The sequence below is a fragment of the Microtus pennsylvanicus genome, chromosome 5 (genome assembly GCF_037038515.1).
Source record: "Microtus pennsylvanicus isolate mMicPen1 chromosome 5, mMicPen1.hap1, whole genome shotgun sequence".
NCBI classification, from domain to species: domain Eukaryota; kingdom Metazoa; phylum Chordata; class Mammalia; order Rodentia; family Cricetidae; genus Microtus; species Microtus pennsylvanicus.
In genome coordinates, this window is record NC_134583.1 from 9,438,138 (window position 1) to 9,452,692 (window position 14,555).

Consider the following 14,555-nt stretch of genomic DNA (forward strand, 5'->3'; position numbering starts at 1 on the left):
AGGCCCCAAAATCCTTTTGCATTCCACATTTGCATTTTCATAAGCCAAAGACTCAATCATTATACGTCTTGCTTCTGGGTCAGATATCCCTATTTGTACAGCCTTAGTTAATCTTTGTAAAAAGTCACTAAAGGGTTCTCTCTGACCCTGTTTAACTCTGACAAATGATTCTATTCTCTGTCCTGGGTCTTGTACCCTGTCCCAAGCCCTTAAGGCTGCTGTAGTACACATGGAGAGTGTGTTTTCATCCAAATTAGCTTGTTCCTGAGGGTCGGAAAAGAGCCCTTCACCTAGAATTTTATCTAGGGAAATGTCAATTCCCTTTGCTTTTTCCTGCTGTTCTAAGAGTTTAGCCTCTTGCCTGAATAAGCATTGCCATTTCAATTGTGGTCCACTCTCAAGTACTGCAGAGCTCAGCTGGAGCCAGTCCAAGGGGGTTGCTCTGTTTGTCCTGGCCCAAGATCTTAGCATCTCTTTAACAAAAGAGGCTTGCATCCCAAAAGTCATGACAGCCTGTTTAATTTCCTTGAGGTCATTCATACGGACAGGCTCCCATGTATCCTCCTTGATGACCCTAGGGTTTCTGGAACCAACCACCTTCTCTGTTGTTATTACTGGAAAGGCAGGTAGAGCTGTCGGTAGAGCTTTGTGGAAATTGTCCCGGAGAGATTTACCCACGGATGTAGTTAAAATTTGCCCTTCTACCCTTTGCTCTTCTTCATCAGAATTTAGAAATTCCTCAATCTTTTCAATTCTATTCACTATTGCCTTCTGCAATGTCTGAATCTCCTGTCCAGAATTATGTTCCAAAGCCTTCATTGAGGATTCTAAAGTATGAAGTTTGTCCGTTAGAGATAACATCTTATCTTTGGACATAATTTTTATGGCATAAACAGTGCCTTCTTGTATTGACACTCTTTCCATCAATTTGTCATAAGCTTTAGACAAAATCCGATTGTCACATTCAGCAGTTTTGATTCTCTCAGTTAATGTTTCATTTCCTACAGAAAGGGACTGAATCTTATTGTCCAAATCAGCTGTTCCCTCTTCCATAGTAATGAATTTCTCCTTAATATCAGCCACTAATGTTTCAGTTCCTACAGAGAGGGACTGAACCTTACGATCCAGATCAGCTGTTCCCTCTTCCATAGTAATGAATTTCTCCTTAACATCAGCCTGGAGAGCCTCAAACTGATTCTTGAGAAGATTGTTATCAGCCTGGAGAACTTCAAACCGATTCTCGAGAAGATTGTTATCAGTCTGGAGAACTCCAAACCGATTCTTGAGAAGATTGTTATCAGTCTGGAGAACTTCAAACTGATTCTTGAGAAGATTGTTATCAGTCTGGAGAACTTCAAACTGATTCTTGAGAAGATTGTTATCAGTCTGGAGAACTTCAAACTGATTCTTGAGAAGATTGTTATCAGTCTGGAGAACTTCAAACTGATTCTTGAGAAGATTGTTATCATTCTCAATTGTTTTTAAGCGTTCTATCTCTGCCTTAAGAATCCTGGATTCGTCTCGTAAAGACTTTATCATATTTCTATTATCAAACCATTTGGTGCCAATGAAAACTACGAATCCCAGAAGGATCCATAGAGGTGGCGTGATAGACACCTCTTGTAAAATCTCCCACATGGTACAATTAAAAAAACTGTTAAATTCTTGAACAGTAATGTGTTCAGACATTTTATTTATAAAAGAAAAAATTTTTTACCTGCAATGATCGGTTCCTGCTAGTTGTTGGTCTCTGTGTTTTTGGAGCCTGTCCTAGAACTAGCTCTTGTAGACCAGGCTGGCCTCGAAATCACAGAGATCCGTCTGTCTCTGCCTTCCAAATGCTGGGATTAAAGGCGTGCACTACCACGGCCTGGCAGGCCTCAAACTCACAGAGATCCGTCTGCCTCTGCTTCCCAAGTGCTGGGATTAAAGGCGTGTGCTACCACTGCCTGGCCGGCCTCAAACTCACAGAGACCCGCCTGCCCTTGCCTCCCAAGTGCTGGTATCAAAAGCGTGTGCCACCACTGCCCTGCCAAGTCACTTTGTGTCAGACCAAATCTGCCGCTGTGGCAGCTTTTGTTGCAAAACCGCAGGTACTTAAGCTTCTGCTAATTCAGGCAGTGGGGTTCCGCTGTAAAACTTAGCCAAGGCAGGCAGAATGGGCCTGTGTGGCCGAGTATGTCTCGGACTCGGCACTGGGGCCGGAGTCACGAACTGAAAAACAGCACCCAGGAGGTTGCTGTGTTAGCTAGCGGGCTACCCGCTTGAGTCGGGGGCAAAATAGCCCGACGTTGGACGCCAAAATGTAGCGGCGTAAACGAATGCAGACAGTTTGTAAAAATATATATAGTTTTAATGTAGAAATAGACTTACAGAACCACCGTTCCCGCGGAGACCAGGAGAGTAGAAGAGACAGCTCGGAGCACGCTCGCCAAATTTATAGGCAGACATTAGCCCGAGGCGAACACGCCCCCTAAGGGGCGGGACTTATCCCTACACTCTTCTATGAGAACCATGCATGGCCGCCTATTCTTTTCTGTCCCCACCTCCTTGTTCATGACACCCTTCTGACAGTGAACCTAAAATACGTTGATTATGCCTTAGCTTTTGGCACTGTACCACACTGATGTCTCATACTGACCTAGAAACAGGCTCCTGAGACATTGCTTTTGACTAATTGTGAGACCCAGGGTCTAGTCCTTGGAAATTGATTTTTCTTTGCCCCTCCCACCATGACTCTCTTGGAATCGAGTGTCCACCATCGTGATCTAAAGCAAGCATCTCTCCAGTGTGGCTTCAGGACAGTTGGGAAAGCCTGCTGGTTGGCTGCTGATGTATTCATTCAGGCTCAGCACTGCGAGGGGGATGGCAAATCTCTCAGCAGGAGTTTGCCAAATGCTTTTTGGCAGTCACAGACTCAGGCTCCTTGGATAAGGGGGAACAAAACCAAGGGTCTGGAAGCCAGACAGAGTGGAGGAGCAGCGAGCGCTGGTTTGCGCATTGACATGTAAATGCCCGAGCCCCCTGCACCGACAGACAGGCTGCTGCGGCTGCGGGTGCACACAAAGCAGGCTCCAGGGCCGGTGGCTCCTTTGTGCCTGCCCCTTGTCCCCACAGAGACCAGGGAAGTCCAGCCGGGAAGAATCCTCCATTGCGAAACTCCACTGTGCTCTGGGCCTGGACGGAAGGTCCTCCAGCCCGACTGTGAGGACTGTGTCTTTCCTGGATGTGCGCAGAGACCCTTGATGAGTTGGAAGTGGAAATGAGAACCACTAGGTAATTGTTAATTTGGTTTGGTTCAGTGAAAGGAACACATTTGCATATATGTTCAGTGAATGAACAAGGGTGGACTCCAGGCTAAAGGTACTTTTCTGACATGACCTGAGATTTCTAAAGAATAGTTGTGTTTGGGGCGTTGTTGCTTTCTTTGCTGTTTTTTTTGGTGGGGGAAGTGGGTAGGGGGTGGTATTGGCCTGGGCTGTGTACTCTGCTGACTCTGCCTGCTCCCTCCCTCCTTCTGGGGACACTGCCCCCAGTGCTGTCTGCTTTCCTCCTCCCCTCCTGCCTCAGCCTCCTGTGTGCTGGGATGGCAGGCCTGTGTCACCATGCCCAGGGTGCAGCAGCAGGCTTTCTGCACTTGGCTGCCCTCCTGCCTGTCACCTTCTCACCCTGCTTTCCCCCATAATTCCCAGTGCTCTAGAGTGTGCACACTGGTGATAATTGTGTGCACTGGTGGTAATTGTGTGCACTGGTGGTAATTGTGCGCACTGGTGGTAATTGTGTGTGCACTGGTGGTAATTGTGTGCACTGGTGATAATTGTGTGCACTGGTGGTAATTGTGTGCACTGGTGGTAATTGTGTGCCCACTGGTGGTAATTGTGTGCGCACTGGTGGTAATTGTGTGCATTGGTGGTAATTGTGTGCACTGGTGATAATTGTGTGCGCACTGGTGGTAATTGTGCGCACTGGTGGTAATTGTGTGCACTGGTGATAATTGTGTGCACTGGTGGTAATTGTGTGTGCACTGGTGATAATTGTGTGCACTGGTGGTAATTGTGTGTGCACTGGTGATAATTGTGTGCATTGGTGGTAATTGTGCGCACTGGTGGTAATTGTGTGTGCACTGGTGATAATTGTGTGCATTGGTGGTAATTGTGCGCACTGGTGGTAATTGTGTGCGCACTGGTGGTAATTGTGCGCACTGGTGGTAATTGTGTGCACTGGTGATAATTGTGTGCACTGGTGGTAATTGTGCGCACTGGTGGTAATTGTGTGCGCACTGGTGGTAATTGTGCGCACTGGTGGTAATTGTGTGTGCACTGGTGGTAATTGTGCGCACTGGTGGTAATTGTGTGCGCACTGGTGGTAATTGTGTGTGCACTGGTGGTAATTGTGTGCATTGGTGGTAATTGTGTGCGCACTGGTGGTAATTGTGTGCGCACTGGTGGTAATTGTGTGCATTGGTGGTAATTGTGTGCACACTGGTGGTAATTGTGTGCGCACTGGTGGTAATTGTGTGCGCACTGGTGGTAATTGTGCGCACTGGTGGTAATTGTGTGCATTGGTGGTAATTGTGTGCATTGGTGGTAATTGTGTGCACACTGGTGGTAATTGTGTGCATTGGTGGTAATTGTGTGCGCATTGGTGGTAATTGTGTGCACACTGGTGGTAATTGTGTGCATTGGTGTTAATTGTGTGCGCATTGGTGGTAATTGTGTGCACACCGGTGGTAATTGTGAGCATTGGTGGTAATTGTGTGCATTGGTGGTAATTGAGCACATTGGTGTTAATCGTGTGCACACTAGTGTTAATTGTGAGCACATTGGTGGTATCACACTGGTGATAAGTTTTGTGCACTGGTAGACTCCCTAAAAGAGTTAACATAGTGTCAGAAAGTCAGGGAAGTGAAGGGAAAACCATATACTGTATACAAAGTGTGACTAGGGTGTAACTAACTAAACAGTAGATGTGCTGGAAAAACTGTGTGTGCATGTGTTGATCTGTATGTGTGTGCACGTGCGTGTGTTTCTGCATGTGTCCATATGTGTGTGCGCACACACATAGAGGTCAGAGGTTGAGGGCAGGTGTTTTCTTTTGTTATTCTCCGCCTTATTTTTAATTTAATTTAATTATCTGTGTGTGGGTATACCACATGTGTGTCTCATCAGAGCCCTTGACACTTGAGTCACAGACAGTTATGAGCTGCCATGTAGGTAGTGAGAACTGACCAGATCCTCTGGAAAAGTATTCTTAGCTGCTGAGCCATCTCTCCAGCTCCTTTCCCCCTTATGTTCTGAGAAGAGTCTCTCACTTACCTGGTGATCACCAGTTCAGCCAGATTAGCTGGTAGCAAGCCCAGGGATCCCCGTGTGTCCCCTTACCAGCACTAGGTTCCAGGCACATGCCACTGTACCCCACGTTTTACATACATGCTGAGAATCTGAACTCAGGTCCTCATGTATGGCAGATGCTTTCCTGGGCTGTCTCTGCAGCCCCATGGTAATGCTGAAATTTTAAAAAAGACAACTCCCCTCTCCACCCTCAGTGGAAGAGTTACCACTGTAAAATATGTGGTCCTCTCACCTCGTGGGAAAGGTCAGAGCCTGTGGGCTATTTGGGACTGATTGTGTCACATGACCTAAGATGTATTTACTTATTATGCATACAGTGTTCTGCCAGCCTGTATCCCTACACACCAGATCTCATTATAGATGGTTGTGAGCCACCATGCCAGTGCCAGAAATTGAACACAGGACCTCTGGAAGAACAGCCAGTGCTCTTAAACTCTGAGCCACCTCTCCAGCCCGGATTTTATTTTTATTTTTTTTAAATATTTATTTATTTACTTATTATGTATACAGTGTTCTGTCTGCGTGTATGTCTGCAGGCCAGAAGAGGGCACCAGACCTCATTATACATGGTTGCGAGCCACCATGTGGTTGCTGGGAATTGAACTCAGGACCTTTGGAAGAGCAGGCAATGCTCTTAACCTCTGAGCCACCACTCCATCCCCAGCCCGGATTTTATAATTGATTAATTCTGTTGTGCTGAGGACCAGACCTCGTGCCTGGTGCATGGCAGGCAGACTCTCTCATCACCAAGCTATACCTCCAGCCCAGAAGGATTTTGACTTAAAAGACAGTCTTGAACACTGTGTGGAGGTCTACAGACCAGCAGTCGGGAGACTGTGGCAAGGGGTGGAACTTGAGGCTCACTTGGGCTAAATACATAGCAAGACCTGTCTCAGAGAAAAAAAAAAGGAAAAACTTCAAAGTCAAAGCTTTTTGATAAAAGCTGTCTTACACAGAGCCATTGTTGGACTCATTATAGAATTGGTGTCTCTTTAAAAGAAAACATTTTGTTAAGAAAACGCGCCCCCCCCTTCCTCCCTCCTCCTATTCTGTGGGTACAGACCCAGCTCACAGGTAGCAACACTATTTTGCTCTTTTAGAATAATTACATAACGTAGTTCTGTGCTTCCGTACCGTAATACCCGTGATGCCCATCATGAGACTGGGGAAAGGGTCAAGCCATGAAGCCTCTTATTAAGTGTGGAGCCTGTTTTTAATTTTCAAGTACCTTTGGCTCTCGTGAGCATAATCTGGGGAATTTGGTGTGGGGGAAAGAGTGCTAAACTATTTTGAGATGTGGACTCTGTTGTTACCCAGGTGACCCAACACAAATAACTCTAGGCTGTAGTGATAGACTGACCCAGTCGCTTTCAACCAGGTAAAAACACTGAGGTGACATCGTAGGTTGTGACAGTATGCAGGGCCCTAATGCATGCAGGGGGATCCTAGATGCTAGGCAGGGTGTCCTGCTCAGCCTATGTTAGCGCCATTTCTTTCCCGTTCATTAGTGATACATGGCAAGTATCCAAAACCACAGAGGCCACTGAGAATGACACCTGCACCATCTAAAACCACAGAAGCCCTGAGCATGGCATCTGCACCGTCCACAACCACAGAAGCCCTGAGCGTGGCATCTGCACCGTCCACAACCACAGAGGCCCCGAGCGTGGCATCTGCACCGTCCACAACCACAGAGGCCCCGAGCGTGGCATCTGCACCGTCCACAACCACAGAGGCCCCGAGCGTGGCATCTGCACCGTCCACAACCACAGAGGCCCCGAGCGTGGCATCTGCACCGTCCACAACCACAGAGGCCCCGAGCGTGGCATCTGCACCGTCCACAACCACAGAGGCCCCGAGCGTGGCATCTGCACCGTCCACAACCACAGAGGCCCCGAGCGTGGCATCTGCACCGTCCACAACCACAGAGGCCCCGAGCGTGGCATCTGCACCGTCCACAACCACAGAGGCCCCGAGCGTGGCATCTGCACCGTCCACAACCACAGAGGCCCCGAGCGTGGCATCTGCACCGTCCACAACCACAGAGGCCCCGAGCGTGGCATCTGCACCGTCCACAACCACAGAGGCCCCGAGCGTGGCATCTGCACCGTCCACAACCACAGAGGCCCCGAGCGTGGCATCTGCACCGTCCACAACCACAGAGGCCCCGAGCGTGGCATCTGCACCGTCCACAACCACAGAGGCCCCGAGCGTGGCATCTGCACCGTCCACAACCACAGAGGCCCCGAGCGTGGCATCTGCACCGTCCACAACCACAGAGGCCCCGAGCGTGGCATCTGCACCGTCCACAACCACAGAGGCCCTGCATGTGGCATCTGTGTCCTGCACATTGCATCCATCACCAGGCTGTTTAGAGTGGAGTCACGTAGATGATGCTAAGCCAGGGCACTGGGTCACAGCAACTCCATTTGGATGGCTTTAGATTTTCCTTCACAGCCTCGTGGCCTGAGAGGGAAGGAGTGGATTAGTTGTGACTGTGGTCTGCCTGAGGGCCTGGACTTAGTACTGTAGACAGAGGGCAGCTGCATCTTCAGCTCCCATCCATCTTCGCCGTATGACGTTGTCACACCTTTCAGGAGAGGGTCACTATGGAGACTCTGTACTGTTCTGTAACTCCACCTGCTTGTTACCACAGGTCAGGCTGGAGGGGACATGCAGATGGTCCTGGCAAGCAGAAGATTTGGGCTTGAATCAAGAGTCTAGGGGTATTCGGATTCTTAGATCATGGCTTTATCACGCTACTTTTTACTTGATGGTTGCAGTGGTTTGCGGACTGTCAGCTTGACAGGATTTAGGAATCGTGAGACAAGCCTTTGGCTATGCCTGTGAGGGGTTCTTTAGAGTAGGTTGAGATGGAAGATCCACTTTAATTGTAACCAGCACCATTCCATGGATTGGAGTCCCGGACCGAATGAAAAGGAGAAAGACGTTTGAACGTGAACATTCACTGTTTACTGTTTCCCAACCGTGGACACAATATGACCGCCCACCTCATGCTCCTGCTCCCGTGGGTCCATGCCACGATGGATGGTAGCCTCAAACTGTGACCCAAATAAACCCTTCCCTCCCTAGACCATGCTTATGAGATAAGAACTAATACAGCAGTGAAATGCTCAGCAGAGACTCTCTGTGGTTCTCTTGTTCCCTGTCTACGTGGTAGATACGAGTCATGCATGCAACTCTTCTTATAGTGTGGTATGCCAGGACCGCATTTTTTAATTGATGTAATTCAATCACAAAGATGATTTAATTAAAGAACAGTTAAGTGACTGAGAAAAATTGCTGTTAATTAAGTACATTTCCGTACAGATCTCATCCGTCTTCTAAGTTGTCCTAAGGCCAGCTGACTGCATATGCATTTCGTAATATGCTTCTCCCATGCAAACGTATTTCCCTGACATAGACATTGCGTGACTCTGTGTGCTCTCTGTCTTAGTTCAGGCAGCCATGACAGAATCTCATGGGGGAGGTGGCTTAAATAACCAGACATTTATTTCTCCTAGTTCTGGAGTCCAGGAGGTCTGAGATGTGGATGCCAGCCTGGCAGAGGCCTCTTGCTGGCATGCAGGTGACCACTTCCTTGGTGGATCTTCACAGTCAGAGGACAGAGACGGGGAACGAGTTCTCTCGTCTGTCTGTAGGAGGAAGCTAATCTCATGAAGGCTCATTCCACCTTCACAACTAATTGTCTCCCCAAAGCCCCATCTTCGAGTACCATCCCTCAGAGGACTAGTGTTTCAGTATATGAATTTGAGGGAGCACAGACGGTTGGTGATCCCTTAAGGGCCTAGAGCTGGACTCTCTGAGTTCAGACGTCAGCTCTGCCACTCACTAACTGGGCGTATAACTTAATTCTCCTTTAAGTGGAGTTGAATGCTAGCACCAATCACATCAGTGTTTTTGTAAAAAAAAAAAAAAATCTGTATGGTGTGTGTGTGTGTAGTATGTGAGTGTGTGTGTGTGTGTAGTATGTGAGTGCACAGCATTCACGTGGAAGTCAGAAGACAACTTTGTGGAGGCAGTTCTCTCCTTCCAACTTTATGTGGGTTCTGGGCATTAGACATAGGTTGTCAAGTTTGTATTGTCCGGTGCCTCTGCCAGCTGAGCCCTCTTACTGGTTCCCATATAGTGTGTTTGAGAAATAAATGAGATCATAGATGTGGATGCCTTAACACAGGTGGCACTTGCTAGCTGTTGGGTGTCACCTTGTCAGCATCAGCATGACGATGTGACTATGCAACCTCGTCAGCCCGTACAAACCCATTTAGTGTTTGGGTCAAACACAATTGAGTGAATGGATAAGTTACAAAACGAATCATCTAATTAACGATAAAGCACTTATAGTTAAAAAGCAAAGGTGGCCCATATGCCAGTCATTCTATTGGCAGTTGAGCACCCCCCACTGGTCGAGAGCTGATCTCTATGTAGGGACCTGTTTACTGCCTGTACTCTTTCCCCCAACCCAAGTTAATATCTGTTTTTCTCTCTTCTCTCTCTCTCTCTCTCTCTCTCTCTCTCTCTCTGTCTTTGAGACAGGGTATGTAGCTATGTAGCCCAGGCTGTCCTGGAACTCTGTAGACCAGGCTGGCCTCAAACTCACAAAGATCCTTCTGCCTGTGCCTCCCAAATGCAGAGATTAAAGGTGTGCACCACTATACCTGGCTCAGTTTAATTTCTACACACTTGAAAGGAAAGAAGTTTCCTTCACCAATATGTGACAGGAAGATGACATGAAATTAAATAAATTACAAACTGAGAAGCCAGCCCCTTTATTTTGTGCTGTGTAAAATGATAGTTATATTTACTTTTATGCTCGCTGTGACGATTACTCCAGGCGGGTGCACACAGAGGCAGGATCCACACCAGGCTTTAGGCTGCTCGATTGCACTGCCTCCTGCCGCGTGCTGAGTGTGGACGGTTCTCAGCCAGGACCTCTGCTGGGTGGCTGAGAACAGGCTGCACACTGGGCGTGACCCAGTGTCACCTGCAGCTGTCCAGCGCAGGGATGGCACAGAAGCGTGCTTACGTTTTGTTCTTCGCAGCCCGTGCATCTGCAGTAAGTACAAATGCAGTCATGACATTCAAAGCTCGTGAGTACAGATGAGAGACACCGGTAGACAACCACCAACATGTTCCATCTGTCAGGCTCCCATTGAAAGCAGTTTCCATGTCTTTGAAAATACGAAATAGGACTCCAGAGACACACTTGGGAGAGATGGACTTGGTTTTCAGGCACTGTCTAAGGCTTTTGGATTAATCATTGATATTTTCTCCCCTGAAAAATATATGCTATATTCTTACTGTGTTTGATTGGAATACTTCAATCAATTTTTCTCAAGAACAGTGGCTTTCAAAGTTGCCCACGATCCACTGTGAGAAATAACTTTTGCATGGCGTGAGTATTATACACACACACACACACACACACACACACACACACACACACACACGTGTTGACACCTAGTGAGATGGATGTTTCCCAGTGTGCAGAGCAATGCTGGTTTATTCAGTCTCACCATTCCATTCTTGAAAATGCTCTGTGTGACCCGTTAGCTTATTTCAGTGACTTACAGTGAGCCGTGAGCCGCAGCTTGGAAAGCCTATTCTACAGGTGAGGGCTGGTGAGTATGGGTGGACTGGCAGAGAACCCTGGCAGGGACTCAGAGCCCTTCCTTTTCACCATGGAGCATACTGCTCCTTCCCAGTGCTGGATCCAGAGCAGATGGTACATCCTCAGTGCCCATCTCTAGAGTATTGTAGGATTGCAGAAGTGAGCAGGGCGTTGTGCTAAGCCCCGTGTGTTGACTGCCTGGGTATTTGAACAACTTGGATGTAGAGACCATTAGTCCTTTGCAGCGGCCTGACAGCTCTGCCTGAGAGGAGGGTTTAAGCGAAGACAGTCATTCAGTCTGAGTGCCCTTGAACAGTGCCTTTGTTGTTGCCCTCTCCAGAGCAGGAGGAAGTGCCTTGTTGGTAGCAGGCCAGTTACTTGTGACTGGCACTGCACTAGACAGAGCCAGTGAGTGGTCTGTCTGGCTTTCCCAGTCTGTGGGTCCTGGAGCATCCAGGGAGGTTTGCTTTAGAATGTCTACTGAATCACCTGTGCCTAAAATTTTATCATTAGATATTTGTTACCTTGAATCTTCTAGGTATTCAGTCTTCCAGAATTCTTGGTCAACATAAAATATATCTGGAGGAGGCTGGAGAGCTGTGTTTTAAGAGTACCTATTCATGTAGAAGATTGGGGTTTAGTTATCAGCACACATGTGGCTCACTACTGTCTGTAAGTCCAGGGGATCTAATACCCTCTTCTGACTTTTATGGGCACCAGACATGTATTGTAGTGGCATTTCACTTGTATTGTAATGAATAAAACTTGCCTGAGGACCAGAAAAGTAAAACAACCACACTGACCGGCCTTATAGACCAGGCAGTGGTGACACACACCTTTAATCCCAGTAGCCACACTAGCTTGCCATAGAAACCAGGCAGTAGTGGTGCACGCCTTTAATCCTAGAACTAGAGAGGATTATAAAACGGGAGGAGACAACTCTCAGTCACAGACTGATTCTGAGATTCCTGGAGGCAGGATCGCCATTTCGGACTGAGGTCAGGGTAAGAGCCAGTGGCTGTCTGCTTTGCTTTTCAGATCTTCAGGTTGAACCTCCATTTCTGTCTCTGAGTTTTTATTCATCGTGCTCCAGTATATTAAGGCAAATCACGCAAACGTAAACAAAGTATATCCCAGCAGCATACACAGTATGGTTCATGTGTGTGCCACAGACAGGCCTGCTTTTCTCTCTAACATTCATCATCGGAGCTTCTTGTTATTTATATGTGTTGTGCTGAGGTGTACAGAGGGATAAGAACAGATCCTGTTTTTACCATGCTCAGGTGACAGTGGAGGAGACAGTCACCAAAGGCCACTGTGATGACCGCTGGCTGCAAGGTCACAGGGTGCTAGCTGCAGGGTAGGGGTCAGCCTAGAGATACCCTAAAGGAGAACAAAGAACTGAGCCTTGCGATGCACACCGTAATGTGGGCAGACAAAAAAGCCAGCTGCTGGACTTTAGAGCGCAAGGCCGGCCAAGCTTCTGGGACGTACTTCACTTGTGTGGTATCCCCCTAAAGATATGTCTAACAAGCAGCGTGTGACCACTCCTTTATTTATGGTAAGGGTCTTCGTACATCTTATTCATGGAAGGATCTGGAAATGAGGGTGAGATCGGATTGTGTAAACCCTAGATCCCATGATATGTGTCCTCTGGAAAGAGGCAGGGGGAACTCTGAAATGTGTTTTAGAAGAAGAAGTCATGTGGCTAGGGATGCTGGGTTTCCAGCTGGAAGAACACTGCTGAGGGAAGTTGGGAGGGGTGAGGATGGACCACCCCAGAGCGTCAAGGCCTGCTGACACCTTGGTTTCAGAGTTACGCTCATGGTTTTTGTTGTTGGTAGTGGTGTTTTTGTTTTCTGTTTTTGTTTTGTTTTGGTTTTAGTGGTTGGTTTTTGTTTTTTGTTTTTCAAGACAGGGTTTATCAGTGTAGTTCTGGCTGTCCTGAAAGTTGCTCTGTAGACCAGGCTGGCCTTGAACTCACAGAGATCCACATGCCTCTGCCTCCCGAGTGCTGGGCTTAAAGGTTTGTGCCACTAATACCCACCTCTTTAAACTCACCCTAAGTAGTAAATATGTATGCTTTTCTTAATCATCCTTTGTTGCTGATATCTCTGCCATGATCTTAGTGGGGGGGGTGAAAGCAAGATTTTTATTTTTAATCCTTACAGGGACATTTCTGGAGCGAGCACAGAGCCCGGAGATAAAGCCGTCACCGGGGAGGGTGGCATGTCCAGTCTGAGCACAGACGCTGTGAGGAGTGGTGGGGACTGGCTGCCACAGAACTTGCTGTGACTCCTGGCCTCGATGGTGGTTGTTTATAAAGGATCATTTGACAGTTCATTGTTACTGCTCTTAGGTAATGGCTCTGAGCATCAGGTCGCCAGGCAGAGAATAGGCACAAATTGTGTTTACTTCCCACGCGGCTGAGTCCTTTTGTGTATGCAGACACAGTATAAAAGTGTCCTGATTTTGATCCCTGAAGAGATCATCCCTCCCCGCAGCATCACTGCCGTTAGTCACCAAACACAGTTCTGGGACGTGGATTCCCTGTTGCCTTCTCCATGTATTTCTTTGGAAGGTTGCCATGTTTAGCCATCCCTGTGAGTAGAAGGAATTACCTCTAGCCCTGTAGAGGAATATAAATTCCTCAATAAGAAAGCGGCCATGCACTTTCAGAGATTCATGAGATCAGATTCTAGAACATCCCCCCTGCCCTAAAGAACCAGATCATTTGGTTGCTTTGCTTTCTTTAACGAACTGGAATGAGTGAGTTGTGCAACCTGATTTGAAGGTATTTCTTGGGCTGAGAAGCGGTGCATGAAGGTACTGGCCCCCGTGGTCCTAACTGCACTGTGCCTTTTAGGTCCTGCTCACCTTTGCCCTTCAGAGTTCACAAAGGCTTGTGTTTGATGACTTTTAATAGCTACCTTTTATTATGGACATCAAGTTATCAAAATATAAAATGGTAGGTTTGATTATATTACCCTTTAACACCTCAGTGGATTGTAAACCTCAGGGTTTTGGAGGCTGTAAAGTCACCTCCAAGGCCTTGGCAGGCTCTGCCCTTGCAGGTGCTCTGGAGAGACTCTGACCCTCAGTTTCTAGTAGCCACACACTTTGTTGGCTTGAGGCCATGTCACTGCAATCTCTGCCTGTCTTGTATCTGTGTTCCCCAACTCTCATGGTTCCTCCCCCATTTCTTTTTCTTTATTTTTAAATTTTTATTTTACTTTGTATGCATGGGGGCAGGGACTTTCCCTGTAAATCAGGCTGGCCTGGTGCTGTGTAGCTAGACTACTTGCAATCCTCCTGCCTCAACTTCCCCAGCACTAGGATTCTAGGTATGTCTTATCCTATTGTAAAGACACACAATTACATTTAGAGGCCACAAGGCTAAACTCCTTTTCATAAAATTCTTAGCGTAATCACATTTTTTTCCTATATAAAATGAGAATGGATCCTAAAGACTCATGTTAGATACTTGGTCTCCAGTTAGTGGAACTGTTTGGGAAGGATTAGAAGTGTGGTCTTTGTGAAGGAGGTGTGTCACTGGGGCCAGGCTTTGAGGT

The 14,555-nt window shown here is 47.5% G+C and overlaps 1 protein-coding gene across 2 annotated transcripts in view; it reads left to right on the forward strand.

Moving 5' to 3' along the window:
• Window positions 1-14,555, forward strand: part of Ankrd6 (ankyrin repeat domain 6) — a 150,373-nt gene that overhangs the window by 29,881 nt on the left and 105,937 nt on the right. Inside the window, exon 1 of one of the 2 annotated variants that reach the window (XM_075971264.1) lies at window positions 2,744-3,276. The exons of the other annotated variant lie outside the window; for it this stretch is intronic. The gene's annotated coding sequence lies outside the window, so the exon portion shown is untranslated. Of the gene's footprint in view, window positions 1-2,743; window positions 3,277-14,555 lie in introns of those variants that run through there. 2 annotated transcript variants of the gene reach the window in all.